Source organism: Peromyscus californicus, unplaced genomic scaffold (assembly GCF_007827085.1).
Source record: "Peromyscus californicus insignis strain IS unplaced genomic scaffold, ASM782708v3 Scaffold_11__1_contigs__length_118956290, whole genome shotgun sequence".
In the NCBI taxonomy this organism is placed as follows: Eukaryota; Metazoa; Chordata; class Mammalia; order Rodentia; family Cricetidae; genus Peromyscus; species Peromyscus californicus.
In genome coordinates, this window is record NW_026294402.1 from 50,843,031 (window position 1) to 50,860,137 (window position 17,107).

Genomic DNA, 17,107 nt, shown 5'->3' on the forward strand with positions numbered 1-17,107 from the left:
TCATAAAAGCTGTAAGAGAAAAGTTAATATTTTATTTTGAAAGGATTCAAAATAATGTAACACTTGAATAAAGAAATTGTCACTGAGCTGGGCATGGAGGCACATGTCTTTAATCCCAGTACTCCAGAGGCAGAGGCAGAGGCAGGCAGATCTCTATGCATTCAAGGTCAGCCTGGTCTATAAATCGAGTTTGAGGACAGCCAGGGCTGTAACACAGAGAAACCTTGCCCCATAAAAACAAGCAAGCAAGCAAACAAATGAGAGAGAAAGAAAGGAAAGAAAGAAAGAAAGAAAGAAAGAAAGAAAGAAAGAAAGAAAGAAAGAAAGAAAGAAAGAAAATGCCACTGAAAAACAAGCAAAAAAAGTTCAGTGAGTAGTCATTTTAATATCAAGAAAGAATGATCATTGAAATTTATAATCAATAATGTAAAGTGCATGACCAAAGAGAGAATACAATTGCTTTTTTGAAGTAAATAGCCTGTTAGCATCATCCTGGCACCTAAATATCCTGAACACAAAATATCAAACCGGAAACAAATATAGTCTGGAATAGATGCCATACCAACTCAATTTTTAGGACTTCATTATTTTATGTATATGAGTATTTCACTATACGTGTGTCTGTGCACCAACTACATGGCTGGCGCCTGTGGGTGCCAGAGAGCTCCATCAGATTCCCTGGAATTGGAGTTAGACTCTCGTAAGTCACCACACAGATGTTAGGAATTAAACCTGGATCCTCTGAAAAAGGAGCCAGTGCTCTTAAGAACTGAGCCATCTCTCCAGCTCCCCAACTGAGAGTCGGGGTACGAGGACACAACAGGACAGGGTCTATGTATTCCTGGCTCTCCTAGAACTCCCTGTGTAGCCCTGGCTAGCCTGGAACTCAGAGTTCTGCCTCCGGAATGCTGGAAATAAAGGTGTGTGCTACCATGTCTACCTCTATCTCAATTTTTAAGGTGTGTTCTTTCTTCCTTTGTGTGTTGTACATACATGTTCATGTTCAAGTCAGTGTGAACTTATCTCAAAAAAAAAAAAAAAGATGGAGAACAATCCAGGAAGATACCTGGAGACAACTTCTGCTCACCCAAAAAAGCTGAGGCTTATAAAAGAAACATTCTAACTTAAAAGTAACACCTATAGGGGCTGGAGAGATGGTTCACCAGTTAGGAGCACTGACCACTCTCCCAGAGGACCTGGGTTCAATTCTCAGTACCCACATGGCAGCTCACAACTGTCTAACTCCAGTTCTAGGGGATCTGACACTTTCACATCAGTGCACATAAAATAAATGTAAATATAAAAAAGTAACACCTATAAAGACATCTATAAAAGGTAGGCTCTCCAAAAAGAGACATATGTGATATAACTTAGTCTTCCTAAGCTTCGGCTGATGTTCCTTAAAAGGTGTAGCTACAGCACACTATATACTTAATAACCAACTGTGAATGCAAAATACGTATCCACATAACACTCACGTGTGCACAACTCCAAAAATGAAAGCTATTAGCAGAATCAATTTAATAAAACCTCTTTTTTAAAAATCCTATAATAGCTGGTCATGGTGGTACAGTCTTTAATTCCAGCATTCAGGAGGCTGAGGCAGGCAGATCTCTGTGAATTCCAGCCAGCCATGCCTCAAAATAAATCAAATAAATCAATTAGTTTTTAAAATCCCATAAAGAAAATGTAGATGACAGTGAGATGGCTCAGCAGGTAAAGGTGCTTGTCACCAAATCTGATAATGACCTGAGTTCAATCCCTGGAACCCGCAGTGGAAGGAGACAACTGACTCCCAAGTTGTCCTCTGACTGCAATACACATACAGATATACACATACACCTGAACAGACAGATGTAAAAAGAACTTAATAAAACCTTTAGGTCATAAATAAATCATAGTAGATTCCAGAGAAAAATATGGAAGTTTTATCTCTTAAGAATATTAGCACTTACTGTAAATTAAACTACTTCAAAAAAAATTCTCTTTGTTTAAAAAAACCTCAATCTCAGCACTAATGCTGAGTTTAAAAGCAGACTATCTGCAAAGATCATGTGTGTGTCACAGATCTCGACATACATTTTTAAACTTTACACTAGTGTGAAAATGATACCTATTCTATAGCCAGTTTAGAATTCTTATCTTTCCCAGACTAGTGGTATGTGGTATGAAATTCACCCATGAAGCTGGGCAGTGGCAGTGAGCCGCAGCTCACAGCCAAGTAATGGTTTACGATGGTTACCTGAGTATGTTTTCACATCCCATTACGTCACATGAGCACTTATTTGAACGCATGAGCTGTTGAACACTGTTATATATTTTGTGTTAGATGATTTTGCCCAACTGTATACCTATTCGTATTCTAGACACACTGTAGATTCTTTATGCATTCTATTATTGATCCCTTATTAAACATATGATTTCCAAATATCTCTCCTACTTCTTAGGTTGCCTTTTTACTCTGTTGGCTGTTTCACTTGAAGTAGAGGTTTTTAATTTTAATGAAGCCCAACTGACCCTTATTTACTTTACTGCCTATGATTTCAGTGTACTAACCAAGAAGTAACTGCCAAACCAAAGACATGAGGCTTTTCATCTGTAGTTTCTTCTGAAAGTTTTCTGTTAGCTCTTATAACCTGGTCTTGAAGCTGTGTTGGGCTAACTTTTATATACAATATAAGGTTAGGTTCTAATTTCAATTTTTATCTTTGAATATCCAGTTTTCTCAACACTAATTATTGAAAACACAAACAAATAAACCTAACCTTCCCCAGGAATGGTCTCACTATACAAAAATCACTTGACATACAAAAAAAGGCTGACTTCTGGGCTTTTTCTTCTATTCCATTGCTCCATACATGTCTTTATACTAGTACCACACAATGTGGATTATTATAGCTTTGTTTTAGTTTTGAAATTGTTATTGTGTATGTGTGTGGGACTGTGTGTGAGTGTGGCATGTGTGTGTCATGGTGCGCATGTGTAGTCAGAGGACAGACCACTCTAAGAAGTCAGTTGGGACTGGGTGTGAGTGTGGCATGTATGTGTCATGGTGCGCATGTGTAGTCAGAGGACAGACCACTCTAAGAAGTCAATTGGGACTGTGTGTGAGTGTGGCATGTATGTGTCATGGTGCGCATGTGTAGTCAGAGGACAGACCACTCTAAGAAGTCAATTGGGACTGTGTGTGAGTGTGGCATGTATGTGTCATGGTGCGCATGTGTAGTCAGAGGACACACCACTCTAAGAAGTCAATTGGGACTGTGTGTGAGTGTGGCATGTGTGTGTCATGGTGCACATGTGGGAGTCAGAGGACACACCACTCTAAGAAGTCAGTTGGAACTGTGTGTGAGTGTGGCATGTGTGTGTCATGGTGCACATGTGGGAGTCAGAGGACAGACCACTCTAAGAAGTCAATTCTCTTCCTCCCCTTTGTTGATGGGGTCTCTCTTGTTTCTGCCACTCTGCACATTCCAGGGCACTGAGCCTCTTGAGCTTCCAGGCTAACAGGGATGGGATCCATCAAACTGTTGAGTCTGTTAGTTCTAACAATTTTTTGCATAATGTTAGAATTTCCTACCTATAACATTAAGTTCTCTGCAAACAGATAATTTTACTTTTTCTTATCCAGCTTGGATCATTTTTATTTTCTTTTTCTGATTGCTCTGGTTAGGATTCCTAACACGATATTCTGATGTCCGAGGAAAAGCTCACAGTTCACGCAGCAGCATAAGGCTGGCTATGAGCACTGCATAAATGGGCCTCATTAGGTGAAATATTTTTTTGTCTATTCTTAGTGTGATGGTGACTGCTCCTATCATGAAAGGGTGTTACATCTTAACAAATTTCTCCATTAATTGCGATGATTATGTGATTTTGGCCATTCATTAAACAACTGGTGCAGCCTTTTACCATGCACCTTACACAACCAAAAAGTTATTTAGTACCCTCATTTTGCATGGAACTCCTCTTAATTTTTGAAACAAAATACTTAAAGCAGAATTTAATGACATCAATCAGAGCTTCAAGAAAGAATTTTTACAAGAGGATACTGAATAAATAACAACTTTTAACAGGAGCACATTTCAAAACTAACTCAGACCGAGAATCATTTCAAAAATAAAATTTACCAAAATGGATCAAGGCAGACCAACACCATATCTAATATCACTGAGGCATGACATAATTGTTATACTCATAATGTACAATTTTTTTAAATACATTTTAAAGCCTCTATGTATATATTGATAATGGAACATATTATGATCAAGATGTCATATTTCAAAGGAATCCATGGGGCTGGAAAGATGGTTCAGAGGGCAAGAGTGATTGCTCTGCAAACATAAGGACCTGAGTTCAAATCCCAGGCACTCATGTAAAAAGTTGGGCATAGCTATACACACCTATAAAGCTACCATCAGGGAGCAAAGACAGAAGGATCCAGAGAACTTGTTAGCCAGCCAGCCCAGCAAAAACAGCAGGCTCCGGGTTCAGTGAGACCCTGTCTCAAGGAAATACAGGAGAATATGATAGAGGATGACACCCAACATCCTGCTCTGGCCTCCACGTGAGTGCATATGGACACAAGCATATACACAATTACATGCATGCAATGCATGTGCAATGCGTGTGCACACACACACAGAGAAAGAGAGAGATTTATATTGAATGAAGTAACAGCTTAAAGAATGAATTGGCAAAGAAACCAGTCTTTCATTCAAAAATGCTTTTTCTTTTTCATAAAGTTAACTTAAGAAACAAATACAGAAAGAAGGACTACGATAGAAACAGAAGCTCTAGAATCAAAACTGGATGCTGGGCAGTTAGTTGTCACTTTCCTTACCCATCCCGGCACATATGTCATTAAATCTACCCTTTTGACATGACAAAACTTCCAATGTCATCCCTCCTGAGAATACATGCTGCTGTCTTGACTCGGGATTCAGGTTGGAGCAGCAGGAAATTGTTCTGCTTTGTTCTGGTGGTACATTTTAGCTTACTTAGTAAACCTGCAATTATTCTTGTCCCACAGTCCTGTAGAAAGGTGTTTGCAAGAAGAGGATTTCATTTTGCTGAGCTGACAGTGACAAGGCCCTGGGGAAAGGCCAACTCAAGCAGGAAGGAAGCAGATTTTAGCAGTCAGTTTTCTTACCTGTTCACTGCTTTTGTGACTAGACTGTCCCAGCTCTGACACCCACCCAGAAAGCAGTGGGTAGACGGAAATAGTCATTTCTCAGGAGTTGAACTCTAAGTTTTTCCCTTCCTCCAAAATAACCCTACTAGGGACAGAATAACAAACAACAGGAAACATATCAAAGGTATATAAACATTAGTTGAAGAAAACATTGATAGATTGTATTTTCCAAGAAAGGAAGGGAGGAAGGAAGGAGGGAATGAGAGAGAAAGAGAAGGAAGAGATGGAGGGCAGGCAGGCAGGCACAAAGAAATCAAAGGAAGGAAGAAGACATTGATACATAACAAATACACAATGTGCTCACTCTTTGGCTACTTAAAATGCATTTACTAGGATCACTATTATGGTGGACACTGTTTCAGATCCTAGGACTGCAGCAGTAAGACACACTGTCCCTTGAGCCCATGAGAGATAAATGCAAAATAAATGACAATAAATTAATTAGTGATTAAGTGCTAAGAAAACAATATACAAGTCTTGAAACAAACCAGTTTGGGGTGCACTAATTTCTGGTGAGCAGACAAGGAAAATTCATAGAAGAACAGACACTAAGGAATGAGAAAGATCCAGCAAATAAGCAGGCTGAGGGCAAACTAGTTCCCACAGGGGTTAGGTAGTAGATGACTTTCATGCTGGAATAAACTTTCCCTACTCACAGAACAGAAAAGAAATCCAGCACTGTTCAAGTTTTATGAATTCTGATGTTTTTAAGATCAGCAGCAAGTAAGATTTCAATGTACCACAACCATCTCAAAATCATCACCTGGAGGAAAAACAAAACTAAAACTATGACAAATGAGCTACTCATACAGACTTTTAGACAGTAATGACCACTGGGAAATTTTAACAGAAAAGAAAACACGAGTGATTCCAAGGAAAAGGTCTGTGAGTGAGAAAAGATCAGTGTGAAGGTTCTGGTGTGTCCCTACTGACATTCACCCCAAAAGAACAGCATTCTAAGTAAGATCAGTACCTAGAGCCTGGCTTCATTCTTGACAACTGTCTCTCAGGTACCCTAGAGGTTTTCCTTATTTAATGTACACCAGACGTATTACAAAAACATCCTCCTGAAATAAATGTTTAGACACAATAGAAATATTTTCCCTATTTAATACCTTTCCTAAATTAAGAAATAGATTGAAATATTTCTTTCAGGCAGGCTTGCCTCCAACTCAGCTTCCTCCTGCCTCAGTCTCCACCACACCTGGACAAATTAAAAACATTATTCTCCCATTTTCCTGCTAGAGCAGTGGTTCTCAACCTTCCTAACGCTGAGACCCTTTAGTACAGTTCCTTATGTTGTGGTGACTCCCAACCATAAAATTATATTCATTGCTACTTCATAGCTGTAATTTTGCCACTGTTATGAATCGGAAAGTAACTACCTGATATACAACCCTATGAAAGAGTCATTGGACCCCAAAGGGATTGCAACCCACAGTGCTAAAGCAAGCACTTTTGGCTTATAAGCACCTATAATAAACAGTGCTATACCTTAAAAATAAAATATACCTATTAAAAACATTAGCTTGGGGATTAATGAGAACAAAATATAATGACATATATGTACGAAATGCCAGGGTAAAACCTATTACTTAGTTATACTGATTTTAAAAGGAAAAAAATGAGCTCATCTTACTTGAAAGACAACTATTTTATAGCACTGAAGGCTCCCCAGATGCATACCCAATGTTATATATTATTAATATGACATTTTAGGGTGTTGTAATGTTAACATTTCCAAGTTATGCTACCAAATATATTTTTTTCTATAATAGCATTTTGGTTAGACACTAACCATTATTGAGAAGAAGCAAAGAGGGAAAATAGAGGTAAAAAGCTTGCTTTAGCTGAGGCACATGGCAATAGGTCTTCGCTTAAGCCACATGTTTTAAAAAAGGAAACACTGTCTTCAGAAAACTGACTGGAATCATACCTCTAGCATTTGGTAGTGATGTAATCGCCCCAATCCTCGAGTTTTCCTCAACAGGAAAATGAGGCAATACCACCTACCACACTAGATTTATTATTATTATAAAATTTAATTATTAAATGAAACAAAATCAGCAACAATTAATGGAACTTATGCTTACTATCTGACAGTCATGTGTATCAGCAAGAGAAATGAGAGTAAGCAGAAAATAAAAGGAAAAATAATTCTAAGTCCTAAGTCGTAAGAACTGAACATAATGTTAATTAATGGTACTTACTTATAACAAAAGCTCCGGCTAGAGCTTTGCCAGCCTAGAGTTAAAACGATGGCAGAGAAGGAGCTAAGATCTTGCTTCAGCCCTGAATCTGGACTTCTGGTTATAGAGCACTTTCACATGTACACAAACTGGTCTTCACGATAAGACTGAGTCAGAAGGAAACGGAAGTCACCGAATGTCAGGCAGCCTAACTGGAATCATGACTAAAACCTATGACACTTCCTCCTACATCCCTTAAAACAGCGACTGAAAGCCTTTCTTACACAAAACTTGAGTACACAAAGAAATATGCTTCAGCAAGTACTTCTTTATTCAGCCAATAATCTAGTCCCATTCAAGGATACAGTCTCTTGCTGTATTTAGCAAAATAAATCAGCTTCTTGATGTAAAAATGTTTATTATAAGAATAAATTTCCAAAGACAAGTTTTTTAAATGTATTTTCCTAACTGAAACTTTAATTAATATTAACTTAGGACAAGGTAGACAGAATTGTTTTTATTGTGGTTATTTTATTCATAGACTTCAACCACACATCTGGGCACTGAGTTGCTGGGTATTCCATCATAATAAAAAAGTTTACTGTTTCTATCATTAATGGATCTACTATAAGTTCCCTAATCAAGCCTTTAAATTGCTCTTCTTTATTTCATGCTCAGAATTTAAGCTAATTCTTCTGCCAATAGGTCAATCAGTTCCTGTACTTAGTCAAGATGATTCACTGTCACACAATAACCTGGACATTTGGTGACAGGAGCAAACTTGATATGAGGTGGCCTCATTCACAAGTCTCTTTATGGCTGGTCAGTTGAGGCCTTTCCTTAGGCCCTTTGAGATCCTCTCACCACAAGCTGGAGTATACGAAGCCTGGTTCTGCACTCTCCCTCAGCACACTTCCACTCTTACCTCCTTTATCTGGTCTTCAGCCTGCCCTGGATCCAGAACACTTCAGGTCCTAAGCACTGAGAGGGAGGACCACCACCTCTGTGCTGAGCTGCCTAGCAGCAGGGGCTTCTACTTTCTTAGGTTCAGCCTCTTGTTTACCCTAATTTAGCCAAAATAGTAAAGAATTTAATTTTAACCCTTGAAAAACAAAAGATGAAAAACTGACTACTCAGAAACTCTTTCTCTAGCCCAGGGCCAAATGCAAATAGACTATCACTCTCCTACAAAAGGTAATGGGGTACTGATACATGCTACAACATGGGTGAACCGTGAACTTCATAGAATGTGAAAGAAATATCCAGAACAGCTCAGAAGCCAGCAAGCACATCAGTAGCCAACAGGGAGGAGATGACCACTGTTTGTGACTTTTAAGAGTGCTGAACTAAGAAAAAAAAAAAAAGAGTGCTGAACTATTTCAAAATTAGATTGTGTTAATGATTGTACATCTCTGAAATATCACAAAAATTATTACATTGTACACTTTAAGTGAGTCAATTCTATGATATGTAAATTATTTCTCAGTAAAGCTGTGACATGAACTAAACAATCATGCTTAGGATGCTAGTGAGTTGAGGGAAACATGGAGAAAGACTAGATTACAATGCTTTCTTCCGAAGGAGTCTAAAATATCATGGAATCCAAAGATACTGAAGGATTCTGAAAATCAGACTGACACACTGACATTTATCTTTGAGGGAAAGAATTACCATGCTGACAGTGACAAGAATGGCTTAGAGCAGCTGGACTCCCAGTAGGAGACTAGACTAGAGATATAATGGTCCACTTCAAAATTTTTAAATAAAGGGGATTTTTTTGTGTGTGTGTGACTGGGTTTCATGTATTAATCTGTCTAGCCTCAAGCTCACAAGGTAAGAAAGACCTTGAACTTCTGGTCCTCCTGTCTCTTCCTCCCAGGTGCTGGTATTACAAGGCATGCACTGCCAGGCCAGGTTAATGTTGAGCTGGGGAGTCAACCCTAGGTTTGGTGAGCATCAGATAAGTATTCTACCAACTGAGCTCCAGTTCCAGCCTACCCCCAGCAGATTTTTTTTTTTAAATAGAAAATTTGGAAATGAAGAGGACTTGAGTCAAGAAAGGTAAGAAAATAGGAAAGACTTTAGTATTAGCTTTAGAGTAGACTGTTATCTTCAGAAGCTTTCTGTAAAAGGGAAACTTTGTATGGAAACCAATATAGCACATGAATAGATACACCTTATTACATAAACCTACAAATAGAAGGAATTATAGAACATAATTGAGTGTTAAGACAGTAGAGATATATGAAACCCCTTCTAACTGGCCTTTTAAAATAGCAGTTGTTTTAATCTGACTTAACTAATACAGGATTTATCTTTAAATATATCAGATTAGGGTGTGATGGTACACACCTTCAGTTCCAGCACCCCAGAAGCAAGAAGCAGGTGGATGGATCTCTGAGAGTTCAAGTCAGACTGGAATACAAAGGAAGTTCCAGTCCAACCAGAGATATATAGTGAGACTATCTCAAAATAAATAAAATAAATACAAATGAAACTCTTCAAAACCATTAGATTTTAATGCCAAAATTTTCTTTAAGTGTGTCAGATCATCAGCATGAACTTAAACTCCATTTTTCAAGAGGAGAAAGAAATTTAAAAAATACACTCCAGTGAAGGGATTGGGACACCAACCCAGCCACTAAACCTAAAGTTTGATCTGCCTGCAGGGTTCTAACCTAACATAATCCTCACCAAAGAGACCAGAGAGCAACTGACAGAAACAGATGCAGAGTCCCACAAACAAACATTAGGCAGAGGTCAGGGAGTCCTGTGGAGGAGGGAAAAGAAGGATCAGAGGAACCAGGGGGATCAAGATCAACAAGAACACAGCCCACAGAATCAACTGATCAGGACCCATGGGGGCTGCAGAGATCAGCGAGCCTATAGGGTTCTGACCTAGGTCCTCTGCATATATGTTATGGCTGTGTAGCTTGGTGTTCTTGTTGGGTTACTAACAGTGGGAGCAGAGATTGTCTCTGACATTTTTTGCCTGCTTGTGGGACCCTTTTCCTCCTACTGGGTTGACTAATCTAGCCTTGATGTGATGATTGTATGTGCCTGGTCTTTTGTTTATTTGTTTGTTTGTCTTGGTTTTTTGAGACAGGGTTTCTCTGTGCAGTTTTGGTGCCTGTCCTAGATCTCTCTCTGGAGACCAGACTGGCCTTGAACTCACAGAGATCCGCCTGACTCTGCCTCCCGAGTGCTGGGATTAAAGGCGTGAGCCACCACTGCCTGGCATGCCTGTTCTTACCTGTAGCTTGTTATGCCATATTTGGTTGATGTCCTTGAGAGGCCTGCTTTTTTCTGAGGGGAGATGGAGGGAGTGGATCTGGGAGAAAGGGGAGGTAGGGAGGAGAGACTAGGGGGAGGGGAGATAGCATCAGGATGTAATATATAAGAGAAGAATAAAGAAAGGAAAGAAGGAAGGAAGGAAGGAAGGAAGGAAGGAAGGAAGGAAAGAAGGACACTCCAAAGCATCTTAGCAATGGAATCAGTTTATGTCCCCAACAGCCCATAAACTAAAAATAACTAAAAACTATAAACAAGTTTTGCTACCTATTAAAAACACTTAGGAAAATGCATTAAGTGTCACCTTAACTTTTTCAGAAGCAACTCATTCTCATTATAAAATGTATTTAAAGTGTCAAATGCATTCATAAATATCTTACCTTAGGTTTTTTTAGACAAGCCACCAAGAAACATCTAGAGCATAAGTCCTGGAGACAGACACCTGAAATGAAGAAGGAAAAAAGGACATGGTCAATAAAACTAAATCTGAGCTGACACTCTAATTTTTCACATCGGGAAATCTTAACTTGATTATTTTACTCCCTAATTCTTTTGTAATCATTTGTTCTTGAGAATCTTGTTCCAAGTCAAGAATTAAGAACTCTTGGGTCTGGGGAGATAGTTCAAGGAGTTAGAGCATGTGCTGGCTAGTTTTACATCAACCTGACACAATCCAAAGTCATTTGGGAAGAGGGAACTTAGATTGAGAAAATGCCCAACCAGATTGGCCTGTGGGTAAGCCTGTGGGACATTTTCGTGACAATCGATGTGGGAGTGCCCAGCTCACTATGAGTGGTGCAACTCTGGGCTGGTAGTCCTGGGAGCTATAAGAAAGCAGGCGTGAGCAAGCCATGGGGAGTCTGTAAGTCACTCTTCCATGGCTTCTGTTCCAGTTCCTGGCTCCAGGTTCCTGCCTGCAGGTTCCTGTCCTGGCTTCTTTCAGTGATGGGTTTATAAGCTATAAGGTGAAACAAACCTTTACTCCTCAAGTTGCTTTGGGTTGGTTGTGGTCATGGTGTTTTGTCACAGCAATGGAAAACACTAAGGCATGGTACTTGCTGTACAAGCACAAACTCCAGAGTGTGAATCCCTAGCATCCATACAAAAGAGCAGATTATGGCCACAGATACAGCGTAACCCCAGCATGGGGCAAGAACAGATGGATTCCAGGAGTTCAGTGACCAGCCAGCTGTGAGCTACAAGTTATGGGAGAGACCCTCTCTCAAAGGACTAAAGCAGAGAGCACCAGCATACTTCTCTGGGGACGGACAGACACAGACAGACACATAGACAGACAGACAGACAGACACACACACACACACACACACACACACACAGATTGGCTTTTGTACTAGCACTACCATGACTACTATAGCCACAAACACACAAAAAAGACAAAACAGAATTTAAAAACTAGGAAATGTAAAAGCAAGCCAACAGCACATATTTATAAAAGCTAAGTAAAACAGAAACTTAAATTTTAAAGTCTTATAAATATGAAACAATTCTTTATACTGGCAAAAAAAATCAAATTAAAATGAAGTATCATCATCTTTTGTCAATGAAATTATAGTTGTTTTAAAAAATGTTGGCCATTTGTGTTGCCCAGATCTTAAAATTCAAGGCAAGATGACTTGATGGGTAAAGGTGCATGCTGCCAAGCCTGATGACCTGGGTTCAGTCCCTGTCACCTCCATAGCAGGAGAAACCTGAGTCCCACAAGTTGTCCCTGATTGCACACATCCACAGTGGCATGCTTGAGCTCCCTACCATAAATAAATATTTTAAAAAGTTTTAATTCATGGTAAGACTGCACTTCATGGCCTTCCTTCAAGTTTGGTATTTCTATCTTAACTACTAAATGGATACAGACATGAGACATTTCTAGGAATAAACTTTAGGCCACTGCTTAACTAGAAGACCAGCACAGAGATTAGAGAAGCAACTGATGGGATAGATGAAACTTACAGAGATGAAGGCGACCTAAATGACTCACAAAGGGTCTGTTCTCTGGCTGAAACATACAGCCGGAGCACAAAAAGAGAAAAAAGAAACTTTGTTGTTGTAATAAGGCACAAAGATTTAGGGGGTTGTTATTATAACATAATCTAGGCTGTTCGACTGCTACAGATTATATAATGTAATATACCACAATAAATATTAGAATAATATATATAATGGTTATCTTTGTATACCGTTCTTGATCAAGTAAACTAGTAAAAAATCTTTCTGGGAAGCAATTTTTCTAATAGTCAACAAGAGCTTTAAAAAGTTCAAGTCCTGGGGCAAGGAAGATGGCTCAGTGGGTAAAAGCACTTACTCTGCAGGCATGAGGTCCTGAGTTAGAATCCCAGCACACACATAAAAAAACTGGCATGCCTCCATGTGCCCATGACCCCAGCATTTACAGGCAGAAACAGGCAAATTCAGAGCTCATTATCTCAAGGTAATAAAGCCAGCAGCAAGAGGAGGACACCTGATGTCCTGCTCTGGCATCCACATGCATGTGGACACACACCTACATACTCACATACATTTACCATAGACACAGACACAACACACAAACACTCAAAATTCAAGTCCTTTAAAACAGTAACTTTTCCAGCAATCATTTAAATGAGCAGGAGTAAGGTAAGAAATGGGGAAAGGAATGGGGAAGGGGAAGAGTTAACCAATATTGAAGATGTATTTTAAAAATCCTATAGAGATCAACTGCTTCATAGTTAATTTAAAAATATAATTAAAAAGAAAATGGAAGTATCCCACATGGACAAATAACGTTGCTCCCAGAAGCCAGAGGTTATTAGACAGAAATCCCAGTGCTGGGTATGGGAACCTTCCTGAATTGTTGGTCAGGGAGGCCCTAAAGGGTCCCCAAACAATGCAGACTATTAGCATTGCTCTTGGTTGCCCTCCAGAAATAAATGGGAAGGCCCTACTGATCAAGAACCAAGACCCTACACATTACCATTGCAAGATATAGCAAAATTAGGATTGAGTTGGATGCCTCCTCCCTGCTGGCTAGGGAAGAAAAGCCATCAAGTCTTACCCAGTGGAGAACCTTGTATGCTACAATATCAACCTGTCAGGCAAGATGTACCCACTAGTACAATAGGTATGAATGTTACTAACTTTCTGATTGGGCTTGAGGCCTACTCTGTGGGAAAGAAAACCTATCTGACACCGGAAACATGGTCAAAAGCCCATAGCTGGGAAGGTCATAGGCCCTAGAGGAACCAACTACAGATGTCTGGCTAAGTAACATTCGTCAACTTGCCCTCTTTTAAAAAAAAAAAAAAAAAAAAAAAAAATTATTTATTTATTATGTATACAGTGTTGTGTCTGCATGTATGCCTACTCGCCAGAAGAGGGCACCGGATCTCATTATAGATGGTTGTGAGCCACCATGTGGTTGCTGGGAATTGAACACAAGGCCTCTGGAAGAGCTGCCAGCCAGCAGTCAGTGCTCTTAACTTCTGAGCCATCTCTCCAGCCCTTCAAAGCTGCCTTCTTAAATATTTACTTTATACACACAGGTTAGTGCTGAGCTTAGCATTGGTCAGAAAAATTTCTTTTTGCACTGGGCAGTGGTGAATACAAAGACTCAAAGTGATGAGAATAAGTGACTGTTGAATGTTCAGCTCTAAACACCCAACAAAGGCAAGACTGGGTATCAGCACCTACAATCACCTTAATCATCATGACTCCAAATGCCTAGACACCAGCACAAAACCATAAACATGAACAGCCAAGACAATATGCTTCCAGCACAACCCAGTAACCTTACTACAGCAGCCCTGCAAAATGCAATACAGCTGAAGAACAAGACAAGGACTTCAAAATACCAATTATGAATATGTTCAAGGACTTTCCAGAGGACATGAATAAATCCCCTATTGAAGTCTGTGAGAACACAAAGAAACAATGCAATAAAATAATAAAAACAGTTGAAGTCATGAAAGTAGAAATTGAATCACTAAAGAAAATCCAAACTGAAATAAAACTGAAATTAAAAAGTTAAAGTCAAACAAAAACCTCAGAGGTAAGCCTCACCAACAGAGTACAAGACATGGAAAAGAGGATCTCAGGCATTGAAAACAAGGTAGAAGAAATGGATGCCTCGGTCAAAAATATGTTAAAACTAAAAACTCAAGCCCAGTGGTAGTGGTGGTGGTGGTGGTGGTGGTGCATGCCTTTAATCCCAGCACTTTAGGAGGCAGAGGCAAGTAGATCTACAAGTTTGAGGCCAACCTGACCTAAAGAGTTCAGGACAGCCAGGACTACACAGAGAAACCCTGTCTTAAAAAAACAAAACAAAACAAAAATCTAAAAAGTCCAGGTACAAAACATCCAGGAATCTGGGACACTATGAAAAGACCAAGTCTATAAATAATAAGAATAGAGGAAAGAGAAAAAAAAAAAAAACCCAGGTCAAAGGCACAGAAAGTATTTTTAACAAAATCACAGAAGAAATTTTCCTCAACCTAAAGAGGCAGGTGCTATTAAACTACAGAAAGTATACAGAACACCAGTTCCCTAGCTGGGCGGTGGTGGTGCACACTTTTAATCTCAGCACTCGGGAGGCAGAGGCAGGTGGATCTCAGAGTTTAAGGCTAGCCTGGTCTACATAGGGTGTTTCAGAACAGCTGGGGTTACATAGAGAAACCATGGGGGGCGAGGAGCGGTGTGGGGGGAGACAAAGAAAGAAAGGAAGGAAGGAAGGAAGGAAGGAGGGAAGGGAGAGAGAAAGAAAGAAAGAAATTCCCCATGACAAATAATAATCAACACACCATACATATAGAACAAAGAAAGATAGTAAAAGCTGCAAGGAAAAAGATCAAGTAACATATAAAAGGAGACCCACAGAATAACACCTGACTTTTAAACAGACTCTAAACGCCAGAATGGAGCACCAGAAGTCTTCTTTCCCAGTCAATCCATAAACCTGTAAAAGCATTGTGCAAATTGTGGGCGGGGTTGGCCACACCTCAGGCTTTGAGTGTATATTAAAAACAAAGGCACATTTCTTAGACATTGATCTGTATGTAAAATAACCAAAGTAACCATTTGAAAATAATAGTAGGTAAGTGTGGTGGTTTGAATGAAAATGGTCCCCACAGGCTCACAGGGAGTGGCAATATTAGGTGTGGCCTTGTTGGGGGAGGGGTGTCAATGGGGGTGGGCTTGGAGGTCTCAGATGCTCAAACTAGGCCTAATGTCACTCTTTCGTCCTGCTGCCTGCCAATTTGGATGTAGAACTCTCAGCTCCTTCCCCAGCACCACATCTGCTTGTGTGCCACCATCCTTCCTGCTGTGGATCTGACTAAACCTCTGAACTGTAAGCCAGCCCCAATTAAATGCTTTCCTTTAAAAGAGTTGCAGTGGTCATGGTGTCTGAAAAGCAATAGAAACCCTAAGACAGTAAGCTTGATAACATAGAGGGTTGGAAGCTGAAAGTCTTGAAGATGTTCCTGAACAGTGGGCTAAGGTTTTGCTGGTTCTTCCTCAAGAGACATATCACACGATGATGATGATGATGATGATGATATGATATGATGGTGATGATGATGCCAACAATGACGATGACAATCACCAGGATGCTGATCCCTATCATCCCATCTTGCAATTCTTTCACCAATACTTTTTCTCCAACTTGGCAGCACTTGTTTCAAAATGACAAGTACCAGCCTGAAGCGCATCTGCTCAGTCATTTAACAGAGAGCTCTGGTCTCTTTTAACACCTTATCCACACTGACTCTCAAGATATCAGTCACCTCATCTACTTGCTTTTGCGTCTGCCGATTATTATCATCAACAACACTTGAACCTGCATACATACCTGCAGACATTTTGGCCATAGCAGCTGGCATGGATTGAAAATAAATACTATTTTAAGTTATCAAAACCCTTATATTTAATATGCTAATTATCAGGACTCAAAGTAGTTGAATTGCTTCTGCTTAAGTTCTGAGAGCTTTTATTAACATAAAAATGCAATGCAGCTGCAAAATCAAACAAACCCTGTGCATTTAAGGTTGAACTATTCTTTTCATAACATTAAGCACATTAAAAGAACTAAGACTTTTCACATGCTGATTACTGTTTTCTTATTACTGAGTAAATTTATTCTACAAATAGTGACAACTGATAGTCCATTCAATCTAACCTAATTCAGTGCTATCTAAATATGTGCTCAATAAAATTAGAATATGATACACACTTCACTGAAAACAGTCTTTACTAATTAGAGTATTAGGAAATAAATAACATTGATGAACAAAAATGAAGCCATCAGAAAACCTAAAAACACTTCTATTCAAAATCATCTTTGAAACTATTAGCAACTCAAATCTTTACTGTCGCCTTTAACACTAGATATAAACATACATCAAAAAAAAATTTTAGTACATAGTTTCAAGAGAAAATTCTTAAC

At 39.3% G+C, this 17,107-nt stretch overlaps 1 protein-coding gene across 4 annotated transcripts in view; it reads right to left on the reverse strand.

Annotated features, from left to right (window-relative positions):
- Peak1 (pseudopodium enriched atypical kinase 1) overlaps positions 1–17,107 on the reverse strand; it is a 231,033-nt gene that overhangs the window by 170,006 nt on the left and 43,920 nt on the right. For all 4 annotated transcript variants that reach the window (XR_008222927.1, XM_052761162.1, XM_052761172.1 and 1 more), the window contains exon 2: positions 11,055–11,116. The gene's annotated coding sequence lies outside the window, so the exon portion shown is untranslated. The remainder of the gene's footprint in view (positions 1–11,054; positions 11,117–17,107) is intronic.